The 16,349-nt window shown below is 36.2% G+C and overlaps 1 pseudogene across 1 annotated transcript; it reads left to right on the top strand.

Moving 5' to 3' along the window:
* Positions 1-1,777: 1,777 nt before the first annotated feature.
* Positions 1,778-15,913, top strand: LOC306869485 (protein transport protein Sec24C-like; annotated as a pseudogene). Its single transcript has 20 exons — positions 1,778-1,856; positions 1,952-2,027; positions 4,151-4,219; positions 4,341-4,452; positions 5,662-5,789; positions 5,974-6,109; positions 6,206-6,311; positions 7,883-7,995; positions 8,104-8,293; positions 8,415-8,521; positions 8,618-8,715; positions 8,814-8,997; positions 10,412-10,508; positions 10,824-10,972; positions 11,139-11,278; positions 12,003-12,124; positions 12,701-12,880; positions 13,849-14,046; positions 15,483-15,572; positions 15,782-15,913. The product of its transcript is annotated as a protein transport protein Sec24C-like (transcript).
* The last annotated feature ends 436 nt before the right edge of the window (positions 15,914-16,349 follow it).

The raw sequence follows: 16,349 nt of genomic DNA, 5'->3' as shown, positions 1-16,349 counted from the left end.
TAAGACATCTTCCAGGCTATGCGAACCAAATGTATTTACTCTTAGTATTAAGATATGCTTGTTTTTTTATTACAGCCCGTGATAATTAATACAAAAACATTGTAAAAATGAGGCTAAAAGAAAGTCATCCCACTCCTCTACGTCTACTTCTGTCATCGTTTGGATTTCAGCGTCACGCGCCTTCTTTTTGAATGTGATTTTTCTCCAATGAGGGGGTGGAAACATATGGCAAATTACGCTACGGCACTTTTATATTATTGCACTGGTTAACTGAGAATACAGCGAACATAAATAAAGAAACGAAGTTGCTGGTCAGATATCCCAAACAACAACCATATTTTTTTAAATAAGCCCAAAAACCGCAACCCGCGACCAGGGATTTTTTCACGCAGCTTTACAAAAAAAGAAGCCCAAAGTCGCGTATAATAAGGGGACTTGGCAACTGTGGATGCAGCCCTACTTGCTTGTCACTGGCCTGTTTAGGGCGGAAGTGTTTGGTGACGCAGTTCTGCCACCTTGAGGTCATAATAATGATATTGCAGCTACAATGTGGGTGAAACGTATTTACTGTGCACACAGTACAGATTTTTTACAGTTTTTCTCGATTGCTAAACACATTTCTTGAAACTATGCCTCGTATTCTCAAAACAGTAAACACGAATCCATAACTTCTAACTCAATTCCCCAAACTTACTATATTCAGGTCAAAATGAAGCTCTCCACTCAAAACAACTCAATCTTGCTGAAAAACCAAACTTTGCTCTCAGACATGACACACAAACAGTCAAAAACACACACACTACAGAACAGTTTTACACACTGATGAGATCAATTCAAAACAATACTACAAAAACCGGTTATAAGTGCGGTATACTTCCCAAATGTTTTATTTCTCAGTTTACAGTTTTTCTCAAATGCTTTGGCACATTTTTAATACAAATTTGAAATGCATCATGCCAGAAAGGTTACAGTTTACATACTGGTGTTTTGGGCTTGATCTGGGATAATCATTCCCTTTTATGAAATGTGACCACAAAACTTTATACATAATCTGAAAATTGAATGAAATTTCCATTGATGTATGGTTTGTTAGCATAGGGCAATATTTGGCCGAGATTATTTGAAAATCTGGATTCTGAGGGTGCAAAAAAAATATATATATATATTGGAGATAATCACTTTAAAGATGTCCAAATTAAGTTCTTAGCAATGCATATTACTAATCAAAAATTAAGTTTTGATATTTTTACAAAGTATCTTCATGGAACATGATCTTTATTAATATCCTAATGATTTTAAAGAAACGGCTAAACATGCATCTCTTCCATTTTTATTTGACTCTCTAACTATAGTACTCTCGATTCTAATTCTGTTTTACCTATCTGTCTACTTGTTTCTTTAAAAAAAAAAAAAACCTTGCTACATGTACTGCTAACGGTGACTTGTCATAGCACTTGCATGTTGTTGCTCTTTTGTTGTAATGTAATGTAAATTATTTTGGCATTAAAAAAAATCTATAATTTTGACCCAGACAAATTATTGTTGGCTATTGCTACAAATATACCTGTGCTAATTATGACTGGCTGTGTGGTCCAGGGTCGCAAATGAAAATGTAATGTTGTCTTTGATTATAAAGGTAGATTGAATTGGTCACAGAATGGAGGTTCCTGCAGTAAACCACAGCTATATACATCCACCACCGCAGCCATGAGCCGTGCCTCCACCTCCTTCATATCACTATCCAAACTTGAACCCAGATCAGCAGAGTGTGACCCCGATGACCCACACGACAGGAACCGCAGCAAGTCATCAGCCTCAGTCACTGTACTGGGACCCCTCACAGCAAAGCTACCAGGGTAAGCATAATAAATCTTAGAACATCACAATCTATGGAGAATTTTGCTGTCTGATGGAAGAAAATGCTAACCTTTTTGATCCTGTCTTGCCGCAGGTATGTTAAAGCCTGTTCCTGAGATCACAAATATGAGGAATCAAGGATTGCCACAGAGAAGCTATACTCATTACCAGTGAGGGCATGACAACGTAGGCGAGATCGGGGGATATTGTACCTTTTTTTTTTTTTTTTTTTTAGTGTATTTCAGGGTACATTTTCTTTTTTCAAACAAATTAAAATCTGATAGTCGTTCTACTTTATCTTATACAATTTTATATACAGTATATATTATGTTTTATATACAGTATATTATATTATTCTTGAATGTTTTTCACCTTTATCTGGTATTAAATCATTTAGATGTCCCAGATTAATATGCATTGAAACCAAAATTCTCACTGTAATTCTGCATTGTAATTTAAAAACAAAAAAAAATTGTAGTTTTTTTTTTCAAGTAAAATACAATACATTTTATTTTAAAATTATTTTTATTTAACAATTAGTAGAGTTTCCACCTTCAGATTGCATGGAGTTCAAATATCCTCTGACTTTTCATGGGATGCCCACATTAAGTACATGATTTCGAAGGTGCGCCCCAGAATATACTATCTTTGTGCTGCAAAAAAAGTGGGTCTTCCTTGTGAAGTTTTAGTGCAAGTATACTTGACTTTTATATGGCCAGTTCTCGAGTTTGCTTGTCCAGTATGGGGTGGTCTACCTAAAGGTCTCTCTGAGGAGTTAGAGAGGATCCAAAAGCGATGCTGTCAGATAATAGGCATTCCGACTTCAACTCTCCCAACATTGAGTGAGAGGCGTGAGGAAGCCACCATACATACTCTTACTAAAATACTCAAGGACAGTTCATCACCGCTGCATTGTTTCCTGCCTATGGCTCCAACACCTACTTATTCTCTTCGGTGGCACAAGACATTTGTTGTACCCAGGAGTAAAAGTAAACGTCATGAACTCTCCTTTATTCCCCATGCTCTAAAATTGTTGTATAGATAACTTACAGGTCCTTGATTAACATGCCTTTTCTGTGAATCTGTGTTATACAGTCATGGCCAAACGTATCGGCACCCTTTGTAAATATGATCAAAGAAGGCTGTGAAAATTAATCTGGAAAAAAATCTAACCTTTCATTGGATAATAAGAATAAGAATTTAAAATGGGGGGAAATATCATTATGAAATGTTTTTCTCTAATACACATTGGCCACAATTAACGGCACCCTTTTATTCAATACTTTTAGAAACCTCCATTTGCCAGTTTAACAGCTCTAAATGTTCTCCTATAATGCCTGATGAGGTTAGAGAACACCTGACAAGAGATCAGAGACCATTCCTTCATCCAGAATCACTCCAGATCCTTTAGATTCCCAGCTCCATGTTGGTGCTTCTTCTCTTCAGTTCACCTCACTCATTTTCTACAGGGTTCAGGTCAGAGGACTGGAATGGCCATAGCAGAAGCTTGGTTTTGTGCTCAGTGACCCATTTTTGTGTTGTTTTTGAGGTTTGTGTTTGGATTATTGTACGGTTGGAAGATCCAAACATGGCCCATCGTAAGATTTCTAATAGAATCAGTCACTCATTGATTTTTTATCTGTTGGTATTTGATAGAATCCATGATGCCATGTGTCTAAACAAGATGTCCAGGACCTCCAGAAGAAATATAGGCCCACAACATCAAAAATACAGCAGTATATTTCATTGTACACATGGGGTACTTTTTATCCCTGTGTTCACCAAACCCATCTTGAGTGTTTGCTGCTAAAAAGCTCATTTTTTAGTTTCATCTGACCATAGAAGCCAGTCCCATTTGAAGTTCCAGTCGTGTCTGATAACTGAATATGCTCGAGTTTGTTTTTGGATGAGCTACGAGAATTTTTGCCTATATCTGTCATTCTGGTTAACTTTTACCACTAATTTTGTGATTAAATAAATAAAAAATAGTCATTAAACAAAACAAATAAAGACATCACAGCATAAGAAAAGCTCTGGAAATTAAAACATTTAAAAGTTACAATCACACTTCTTTTTCCCAGACAGAGTGAACGTTAATGAGTAAGTGCTCATTAATTGTCATCAGTATGGCCTGTATGTGATTTATAAAAAGCTTGGATGTGTGATAGAAATTTAGTGTTACATTTGCAGTCTGTTTTAATTGTCTCAGTCTTGTGTATTATACAAGTACGTGACCCACACGATCTGCATTGAATTTACTGAAGGATCACTTTCTTTTCCTCTCTGTTGTCAGACGAGTCCAGTGTCAAATTCTAAGACAGAGTCTCGGTACGGCCTGGATCCTCAGCTTCTACCCAGTGCGGTAAATGAACTAGCCCTCTTAATCTGTAATGTTATTAAGACAGCTCAGGTTTGATTGCACTGTTGTGTATGGCTGTGTTGTTTTGTCTCAGTGTCTAAATGTAGTGTCTTTAAATGTTTAGGTCCAGGTGATTAAAGAGGACAGGATCCAGTGGGAGGGGAAAGTGTTTGTTTCAGAATGCAAATCTTCAGTTCCCCCTCTCTCCTCAACACAATGCACCCTGGAGGACAGAGGTACCGTCACTGCTGCCCAGTTTAGCCACATTATCTTTTGACTTTGTTCCCAAATTCACATGAAAAATAAATGTGATGCACCTGGTTTTCTTATCACAACAGCTTTTGTTGAAATTATCTTGACTTTAACCGACTTTCAGACAATAATGGAGCAGGACACAAAAAGGTAATGAAATATTGACAGGTGTTGTTCTTATAATGAGACATCATGATAATCTCAAACACAGCTGCTGTTTTTCAGTCTCATAAATACAGCAGGACATTAACGGTGGAATCCTGCTGACACTAGGACGAACACACAGTATGCTGTGCATTCCCATTACAGCTTCAATGTTCTTTAATTAGGCTGTTTTTAAAGTAATAATATGATCTTTTTTATTATTATTAATAATAATTATTAATACTTCAACTAATAACAATGATTTAAATGCTGTTTGGCCAAATACAACATCAAAAACAAAAAACATCACTATCTATTGATGGGCATTAAACATTAAACATTCTTTTGTATTCTGACCTTTTTATTTTTTAAGAAAGAAATTAAATATTATTAAAAGAATATAACAGAATTTGTATGGGGCAACCAGTTTTTAATGTAAAATATTATTATTAATAATTATAATTACAATAATAATTGATAGGTTAACATTATTGTTACAACAGTAGTATTTGAAAAAGAACAACGTGTAGAAATATCCTTGTTTATCATCTGCTGGATGATGTAAAATGTAAAACAACAGATCTTACATCTGAGTTTTTGTGTCACATAAATAGTCAGATCGAACCCAGTGCATTATGGGTGTTGAGGTTTCCCTACCTTTTGGAAATAAACCACAGTTTTTTGGGGGGGTTTTTTTCATTTTCTCTAGTCACATAGCAAGAAATTTGTCTTTCTACTGCATACTTTCTGCAGCCAAGTTTTATTAAAAGCCAATCTTGTTAGCAGTGAATTACCTCTTCAAATTTAAAACATTTAGTGCAATTTGGACCTTATGAGTTTCTTTTTTCTAATTCTACTTTCTTTTTTTGTCAAAAAAGAAAAAAGTGACTTTTTAATCACCAGTCAATAGAGAGTGATGCTTTCTGGTCCGAGATGTTGTAGTTAGTTGCGGAATCTAGCAAAACCTTCAGATGTTATAAGTGAAAACAAGATTATAATATTGTGCGACACAATGTATAATCACTTATGTTGTTCTCTGTGCTTCACAGGTAATGCTACACCTCGTTTCATCCGCTGCACGTCCTACAGCTTCCCTGTGGAGGCTCAGTCAGCTCAGAAGAGTTATCTCCCGCTGGGTGCAATCGTGTGTCCGCTGGCCAGGCCGGAAAAAGGAGAAGTATGTATGAAAAGTAAAAAAAAAAAAAGAATAATGAATAAGATGTCACTTTTATTTGTTTTATTTGAGTGGGGTTTGTGTGAGTCATGTTGTCATCTTGAGAAATCTCAGTCACCTTCACATACTCCTCAGTGTTTTAGTGTTGCCTGCTCTTATAAACATGCTATGTGAATGTTTTCCACAGCGTGATGTGCCAGTTTGTGAGGCGGGAGATTGTGTTAAGGGCTGTGCACACTGCGGGGCCTTCATGAGCCATGCTATGAGCTGGCAGGACTGCGGGCAAAGATTCTACTGCCCTTTCTGTGACAAACTCAATGAAGGTAAGTCTTGCTTGGCCTACAGTCATTCTCAATTTTCGGTTAAAGCTGTGCACATATGTCCTTCCATCTTTGCTCAAGCACATCTTTTTCTCATAGTGCCATGGCAGTCCTATCAGCCCACTAATCAGGGTCGCAGTGTCGACTGCGAAAAAAAACCTGAGCTCAGTCATGATACTCATATGAGATCCTGGAAAAACAGACGGTCAGGAATGGCATGGATTTGTTTTGAATCCATGCCATTTGTTTTATACTGTATGTATACATCTTAAGTGGTGTGTGGCATTAACTTAACGTCGGTCGGCGCGTGGCGTTATTTATTCTGCCGTTAACTTATCGCCTAACGGCGCTTATTTAACGCCTGGCGGCGCTATGAAAACGGCGTTATAATATTGATACAGCGGTGAAAAGCAGGCGAATTCTGAACCATTTGGCTTTCCATACGAGTCAGACAAGCGCAGAAACCGGTGCGCACTGTAGTCTGTATCAATTCATTTCAAAGCGCAAAATAAACTACGAGCATGCAATGTCGCGATCAGTTAAGTCATGAAGTTACCAAAAAGGCAATTAAAGCTGCCTTAAAACTGAGCATGCATGTAATATGTTATATATGAGTTACATTAAGAATATGTCTCTGAAATGGCTTTCCAAACTGTCCTGGAGCATCCCAGCACTGTCTCTCTCATCTAACACACCCAATTCAACTCGTCAGCTTATTAGAAGCGACTGAAATGGGTCAGAAAAGATAATAATAATAATAATAATTCATTACATTTATATAGCGCTTTTCTGCTTTTCTAAGCACTCAAAGCGCTCTACATTGTGAGGGGTGGCGTCTCCTCGTCGAAAAGATGATGAGAGTTGAGAGAAAATACGATGTGTGTCACATCTGCATCACGTTTAGCAGCGGCAGCTCTTAAAGAAGTAGCAGCCAAATAACCACCAGCTGCTGTGATGTCTGTTCATCAAGAATAAAAGAAAAAAGAGGAAATCAATAATTTTTATATAGCTGTAAGTATTTATCTGTATTTAGTGTTTGATAACTTTATTTAATTTCTGTATATTTCTGCTGAGGGGCATAGGTAGCCTAGCTAAATATAACATTTATAATAATGGGTTTATGTGAAGATTGTTTTAAGTTCACTTAAATTAGGAGTTATTTTTAAAGTCTAATAAATGTAAAAATTGATAGCTCTTAATTATAATGTAATGTTTAATGGATTCAATGGTGAAATATCAGGGGACATCTGTTTAAAGGGAAATCATTATTACTTGGTATCAGTGATACTGGCCTTCAGTCATAAAAAAAGATGCCGTTAAACAAATATTGAAAATATGTTGTTTCTACATTAATTTGAAGATTGAATGTGAAATTATTGCAATATAAATTTATATTTAAAAACCTTAATGTTAGGTGGGATTAATCGCGATTAATTTCAGAAAAATGTGCAATTAATTAGTTAATTTGTTTTAATCGATTGACAGCACTAATTTATATATAATATAAAATAAAAGTATATGCATGTAAATATTTCCATAATATATACTGTGTGTGTATTTATATATATATATATACACAAATATACACAGTACACATACATATATATACAAAATATAATTTTGGATGCGATTAATCGTTTGACACCACTATTATTAAAATATCTTGCCGACAAACGTTTGAATAGTAATGTACATACAAAAGTCAGCTTTTATATTGATGCCAGTTTTATTTAAATTGTTGAATAGTCCTGACTTCCACTGTGATCTGCTTAACAAGGTAAAGCTGCTGTGTTGCTGCTGGCGATAGATGTATCTGCCAGTGCGATGGCAACGGGGTGGCTAGACCACATTTGTAGGCAGATTTGTTCTCAATTGCAAGCTTTAAATGGGTAAGGGATGTTAGCTTTTTAAATTATTCTCACAATCGTTTCCATTCCTAATGTTTGAAATCAGTTCTGGAATTCAGATGGCTTGTGAATGTTGTTTCTTTGTTTTAGGCCTGAAGAAACTGACCGATCAGATCTTCGAGTGGGTTTGATGACCTATGACAGCCGGATCCATCTTTATAACCTGAGTCCAGCTCTGTCCCGTCCTAACATGATGGTCATCACTGACTGTGAAGCTGGAACTTCCTGTGGTGGAGGGCCTTCTGGTGCCACTGAAAGACTACAGACACATTCTTGAGAGGTTTTGAAACTGCATTTGTTCTACTAATATAATTATCATTAAAACAAGAGGCAAAATAATCAATAATATAGTTAACAGTAAAGTTAACAATATAGTTAACTATTCCTTTCTTCTTGGGCAGAGCTCTGCAGGAAATTTCACTTTTCAACCCTGAGTCGGATAGATCCGGCTCACAAGAGCTTTCTGTTTCTGCAGGGCTGAAGATTCTTCAGGCAAGAGCCTTAATGAGTCTTGAACATGCACATGCCCTTGCTGAAAAATTCAGTGTTTGTGCTGCAAATGTTGATTTATAAATCTCTTGCGACTCATTTCAAAAGGATGCAGCGTCTCCAGGCAAATTATTGATCTTTCATTCCTCACCTGTTTCTGAAGGCTCAAATCAGAAAAGCTCCTCTGGTTTCTTCAGCTCTAGCGAAGTGAAGGTGAATTAAAGGAACATGCAATTCTTCCACAATATTGTCCATAACGTTAATTATCTAAAAGTGTTTTATTTATATGCTTCCTCTTGGCTTCATATTAGTCCATCTTCCAAGCACCAGATTGTTCGATCTCATTGGCTAAAGAATGTGTCAATCAAGGCTGCAGCGTTCACATTTTTGTGTTCTCCCATCAAGAAGTAGGCGGGGCTTGGCCAGGGCACATCCCCTTTCTCACAGGGGGTGGGGTCATCTATAACAGTAGTGTCATGCTATAACAGTCTAGAGGTAATAAATGCCATCTGCACTCAGTCAACATCAGTTACACCCTCATGTCCTATTATGTTAGATGAAGAAAACCTTAGGGCCCAATTACTTTAAAACTGCTGCACAAATTTGAAAATTCAAAACAACCCTATGTCTGCCTCGAGATTTAGCCTGGAATGTCATAATGCTTGGTACTTGTTAAAAATCTCTGCTGTTAATACAAGGCTTTTGTAGACATCCTATTAACTGGAAGTGTAACAAAGGTTGCCAACATGAATGGTGTAGATATGCGGTTTCAGTACACACATTTTTCCAACCTCTGCCGCCTCGAAATGACGAGTTACTTAATTAGCTTCTTTTTTTCTTTTTTTGAGAAAAGGCTATTGTCATCATATACTAACAGAAACTAAAGGTCTTCACAGCAACCCATTAAAATAAAAGTTCAGTTTAACTTGAAGAAACTGTAACAGAAATATATTACTTTATGTAATGATAGTGCTACTACTACTAATAAAATGATTATTAAAACATAATTTTTTAAGGAATATTTACCAGGAACATTTACAAGAATTGGAATGCAAAACACAGTATTTCTGGAAAAGAAAAATAAATAAAATAATGCTTTTTAAATGAAATTAATTAATTAGAGATACTTTGGATTATTAAAATTGAATGAAAATGGAATCCAGAAAATTTATGGAGAACAGAATTTGGTAAAAATAAAATTGAATTTGAGAAAAAAAAAACATATTTCATACATTAAACATTTAATAAATTACTGTTAAATTATGTGTTCCATGATTTCAATTAACTACATATGCTTTTTGACTCATACTTTTTTATTTAACTATTTAAACAGTGTCTAGAAAACCTAAACTGAAAAAAAAAAAAAAAACTGAATTCAGAAAAATTTAAACAGAAAAAAGTTTAATTTGGAAAATAATAAAAAAATAAAAGGAATTTCATTGGGCCCAAAGTATTATACTCTCATGTTCATTACAGTTCCTGTTGGACTACTAGTGACCTGTCAGATGTCTTGTTTTGTGTAATATAATTGTCACATATTCTCTTATTTCTATCTTTGTATATGTTTGTCATAATTTTTAGGTTTTTCATTAACTGTCTAGTAACAAACTGTCAATGTCTTAAAGAAAGTGACGTTACTTCATTAGCAACTAGTCATTTAGTTTGGTTCTATACATTATGTGGATTTATTGTAATCAGAGTGAATTTTTCAGAAGTGACGTTTTCAAAATGTGGTTGTCACTATAAATAACTAAACTAGGACACAGATACACACGTTATTCTGTCCGCTTCTTGCTGTGTGAAGAGAACCGGATAAAGCACTCAGAAGAACAGTGACAAGCATATTTAATACAGTGTGAACAAACTGTGTCATTTCATACTAAATGTTTCCATGTACTTTTCTTTGCAGTCAGAGATGGAACAGGAACGCTTCCGAGCTGATCTGAGCAAATGTGTGAACATGCAGATGGCCTTCAAAGTTAAGCTCAGAGTTTTTGTCAGTAAAGATAATCAAAGGGGCGTCTATAAGAATCTAGAAATGCAGATTTTAAGACAGAGAGGAACTAAGAAGGTTATTACCAACTAAACGTTAAGACTGTAGTTTAGCTTTGATTTCATTTTTTGAAATGTTATCAAATTAGACACAGAGCAAACATATATTAGGTCATAGTCTAAATAAAACAATCTGCCAAGTATCAAATCATTTGAGTACTTGAATGGATAGTCACTTGTTTGTAACTTGAATTCGAAGCATGAGTGCCAGATGTTATTTGTAAATAGCTGGTGGGTATATTAACAGCTCAAACGCTGTGTTTCTGCAGAGATGCGCATATCTGGTTGCTATGGCTCCTTCATCGCGGGTCCTGACTCCTGCTGTGTTGCCATGGCAGTGCTTGATTGGCACACAGCTCTGGCATTTGAGTTCACACACAACAAATCTTTGGATGAAACGAGGGGTGTAGCCATACAGGATTGATGTGATGTCATTAGATTGATATAAAATCATAAATGATCATATTAGTCAGTCTCAAATTTTGATAAGTGATACTTATCTGAGAGTAATGGATATAATAAATAATTTGATGTGTTGTTCATTTAATACATTGGATTGATTATCTTCTCATCTGCTTGTGTAGTTTGTGCTGTCATACAGTAGCTCCTCCGGAGAGAACAAGGACACGGATACACGCCGTTATTCTGTCTGCTTACCGTCAACCGCTAGACACCTTTAGAAGCAGCCAGGCGGAGACGCTCCTCACATTCTACTGCAAGAAAAGTATTCAAAAATATGAATATGAATCAATATCAATACGAAATCAAATGTGACCTTATTTACTTTTTAAATAAAATATATAATATATTCACTACTGTTTAAAAGTTCTGGGTCATTTTTTTTTTTAAATATTACTTTTATTCAGTAAGGATGCACTGAATTGTTTGAAAGTGACAGTAAAGATTTTTATAATGTTTCAAATGACTTCTATTCAAATAAACGCTGTCAATTTATATTCATCAAAAAATCACAAATTCTATACAAATATTAACCAGCACAACTGTATTCACACTGATATTGATAAATAAAAATGTTGAGCACCAAATCAGCACGTCAGAATGATTTCTGAAGGATCATGTTACACTGAAAACTGGAGTAATGATGCTGAAAATTCAGCTTTGCAATCATAGGAATAAATTGCATTTTAAAATATATTAATATGAAAAACGTTTTTGAAAATCGTGGCTATATTTCACAATATTACTGTTTTTATTGAATTTTTGTCTTTCAAAAATATTTCCGACCCCAAACTTTTGAATGTGTACATATAATATGTAATATAAATACAATAATATTTTTTACAGGAATTTGCTTATATAATCACTTGTGCATAATCAGTTGTTTTATTGCGCTATTGCACCCAGTCTTCCTTGTTTCACTTCAATTTAGTTATTTTGACTTTATAATATTTCCAACATTGTTTTGTCCGTGTGTGTGTGTGAGTTAGTGTATTCATTAGCACTGGAGAGTCCACTGCAGTCGCTGCGTGAGGAGTTACAGACGGAGCTTACTGAGATGTTGGCTTGCTTCAGGAAACACAGCTACACTACCTCTGTGTCCCCAGGACAGGTGCGTTGTTGATATAGTTCTCTCTCTTTAATGAAGTTCTCTCATAAGTTTCACAGGGTACTGGACCAGCACACACTTTTGAATATTCAGATACTCTAGAGATTTATCATACAGTTTCAGATGAAGCAATAATTTATACAAATATTAAACCATGATTTGGTGATACCAATTAAAAAATAAGGTCCCATTTTTCAGTCCAATTAATTTTTAATTGCTTAAATAAATAGTCACCTTTTTGTCACATTGCCTTTTTTGTGCAAAAGCCCTAGACAGTTATTAGCGAGTTGTGTAATTAAAGCGTAATCAGATATTTTAGGCCTGTGAAGGGGGAAAAAGTATTTTTAAGAGATGACAGACAGTCTAATACACTGTTACTCCAATCTCAATTAATTTTACGATTCGTTAGCCTATTAATGATGCAGGCACAGATAATAATACTAAGAAGCCATTCTAAGTGATTCCTATTTCATTTGGATAGAGTATTGAGTGTCATTCTCCTCTTTGTCTCTTTCTCTCTGTGTGTGTGTGTGTGTGTGTGTGTGTGTGTGTGTGTGTGTGTGACTTTCTCTCTGTCAGCTGGTGCTGACTCAGTTACTGAAAGCCGTACCTGTCTACATTAATAGTCTGCGTAAAAGCGAGGTGCTGCTGCCTGGGCTGCGGAGCTCTGTACATCGACGTCTACAACTGCGTAGCCTCATTGTCTCCATGGACACGCTGAGCACTGCTTCTCAGTTCTACCCACTTATTCTGCCTCTGGTGAGAGACAGACATCTAGAACGTTAAAATTCAAAATTAGTCCCTGAAATGAGACAGTTTCCTTGTCTGTAAGAATTCATAATTCTCAGTTGGATTGTTATGCACATGGCAGAATTTAGAGATGCCACATTCTTCACTACTATAGCAATAAATGCATCTACTGTACTCTCACTCTCTATTTATAGCATTTAATTTTTTCGAGGATAATAAAGATTAGGCTAGTTTACTCATTGAAAATGTTTTTTAAAAAGGTCTTTCAAAACAGGTTTATTATACAATGAATTAAAATGACTAACACTGCAATCATCAATGAAAAAGCTTTATTTCAAGCACCGACTTTTTTAAAAAGATAAAGAAACCTGTTTAACACGAAATACGTTTCTTCTCTCATTATTTTTTATGTATTTATTTTAATTATTATTTTTTCCACTAGCCTATGTTCGGGCCACAAGAGAAATATTAAGGGAGTAAATTAAAACATTTAGCTATAGACCGTTAACAGCATATGAAGTAGATTCGTCTCTCATCGTCTCTGAGAGAATATGCGCAATTTTACTTTCACTTTCTAGTGAATCGACTGAGATTAAGAGGTTTACCGCATAACTCTTTAACTCTTGTGTAAAGTCTTCACGTTACTTGTGTGATATCCATTGGCTCGCCTTCCTGGTTTAAAACAAATATTGCTACGTAACCAGCCCTGTGGATTTTTGCTATGCCACTGGACTCCATCCGTTAGTTAGCCTAGTGCCCGCACACTTTTGCCCAGGCCCGCCCAAAAACAAAATTCTGGCCACGCCACTGGCTTAAAGTCATGAAAGTTTTTCTGCTTAGTACACCAAACTTAAAAAAAGAGCAAGAAAAATCCATGTCACACAATTCCAACACAAACTTCCTAAAATATTGATGCTTTCTCTCCTGACTGGATGATGACGCCACTGTCTCTGTGTTTACCCTTCTCACCCCTGCAGTCTGTCTCTGCTGATAATGCCAACATGCCATCATTAGGGGAAGCCGTGCGCTGTACTGTCTCTAGTCTGGATCCGGGGGGTCTGTATCTGATCTACTGCCCACTGGCACTGCTCCTTTGGGTGGGCAGCTGTGTGCCTCCTCACACTCTTCTACAGCTTTTCAACACCAACTCCTTCTCCTACCTCACATCTGGAGAGGTGAGACAGGGACACACTGAGTTGGCGTTTACATTAGCATTTTGCATACTTTATCCAAAGTGACTGACAAATGAGAACAGTTCATCTAAGAAAGAATCTAAGGGTTGGATACATATTTTAAATGAACATTTTTGAAATCTAATCTGCTGTTTTCTACCATAATACTACTAGATAATGGGTAATTGACAAATAGGGGGTTCATGAACTGTATATAGGATGTCATAGATAGTCATAGAATAAATTTACCTTTTAGATGAATCTCTTTTACTCAGATTATGATTTGTCTGTTATGGGTTATTCAATTATTCAACAACATTTTCAAAGCACTATTGGGGCAGTCATGGAATATTGGGGCAGTAACCCGAAGGTTGCGGGTTTGAGTCTCAGGTCTGGCAGGGATTGTAGGTGGGGGGAGTGAATATACAGCACTCTCTTCTACCTTCAATACCATGACTGAGGTGAGACCCTTGAGCAAGGCACCAAACCCCAACTGCTCCCCAGGTGCCGCAGCATTATGGCTGCCCACTGCTTGGGGTGTGTGTGTGTGTGTGTGTGTGTGTGTGTGTGTGTTCACTGCTGTGTGTGTATGGGTCGCAGTATGGGTCACCATACTTGGCCACACTTCATTTCACTTTCAATTCTTCACTTCACTTTCACTAAATATAATACATGATCGATTTGTAAAAAAAAATAAAATTGGGGTGGGGGGGGGGGGATTTTATGCCTTTCATTAATAGATAGGACTGTACTGTTCTCCTCGCATGTGCAAACGCAATTTAACAGCCAGCCAAACTCCATCCATAAAGTACAGACGAGTCAGGATTCATCTTAGTCTCTGTCGTTTTAATAAGATGCCATTGAGATGTACATTATGAATTAGGAGTAAAACTGTAAAAACAGCAAAAAAACAATAATCAAAATAATTATACAACAACTATGCATATAAGTAGCTCTGATACTTATATCTCCATAAGGGCTGAAATGTTATCGATGTAATCAATTTACTTAAATGAGATGACCAAATAACCAGAATAGTGCCAAATACAGATATTTACTCATGTAGACAAGTTGTCATATCAAAGTAAAATGAAATCAACATATACATATATATACATACAAACAGCATTTCTTTGAAATAGTATTTTTTTGTAACATTAATGTAAATTTACATACAAAAATTTAATGAATGAATGAGGCAATTATATAGGCTTTCATTGTGTATTGCTGTACACCCAAAGCGCTTTACAATCATATGGGGATCTCTCTTTAACCACCACCAAAAATGACAATTATATTAGTTGGAATGAACATGTCACGCTGCAGAAAACACTGGTGATTCCAGTTTTCTTCATATTGTGTATTGCACTCATTGTATTTTAGTGCTTTGACTTCACTTTAGCCTTGTACATAGCATGTGTGTTTTTTGTTCTCTGTAGATCAAACTTCCAGCGCTTGAGAACTCCCTCTCCATCCGCACCAGAGCCCTCATATACTCTCTGCAGACCTCAGCAGCTGTTACTCTCCAGGTGAATGACTCACACCCTTCATTTGCACAATGTTTAATTCAGGAACTGACAGGATGTGGACACAGAATTAACTTTTTTTCCACGACAAAAAAAATCAGCATGACTAAAACCACAGTATTGGATTTGACAGCTTTCCTTTCAGACTCAGTTGTGGTAGTAAAACATGTTTAATAGTTAAAAAAGTAAAAAGTTTTTGTCTTTTTATTTAGCTAAAACTGGTGCGGGAGGTCGACAGCTGTGGGGAGTCTCTACAGCGCCTCTTGGTGGAAGACAAGAGTCCTAACGGTGCAGCTTCATACGCTGACTTCCTTTTTCACCTTCATGTCAATGCAAATCTATGATTAAAAATTATAAGGAGGGTGGTCTTAATGCGTTAGATTTTAAAACCATTAACCAGACTTTCAAAATTAACTGGATTAAGAATTGTTTATCCAGGGCCGGCGCTAGCCATTTGGGTGCCCTAAGCACAAACGCTTGGCGGTGCCCCCCCCCCCCCCCACCACCACCACCACCACCACCACCAAAGAAATAAATACCATTCAGAATTTCTTAGTTAGGTTCTCTTTACTTCCAAAATAACTGCTGCAAATAAATAATTGGAACAGAACAATGTAAACACAGAAAGTTAAAAGTGCAAAAAAAGTTTAAAGTGCAAATAACAGTATGTGTATGAATTTTATGAAGTATGAATTTTAAAGTGCACATTTTAAACTGCAAATAACCATACATAACTGCACAGTAGAATTTACTCAACAGAGGGACTACATCTCTATAAAG

This window comes from Barbus barbus (genome assembly GCF_936440315.1).
Source record: "Barbus barbus genome assembly, chromosome: 5".
Taxonomy (NCBI): domain Eukaryota; kingdom Metazoa; phylum Chordata; class Actinopteri; order Cypriniformes; family Cyprinidae; genus Barbus; species Barbus barbus.
The sequence above is the reverse complement of the archived record's forward strand: the minus strand, read 5'-3'. Positions and strand labels throughout refer to the sequence as shown.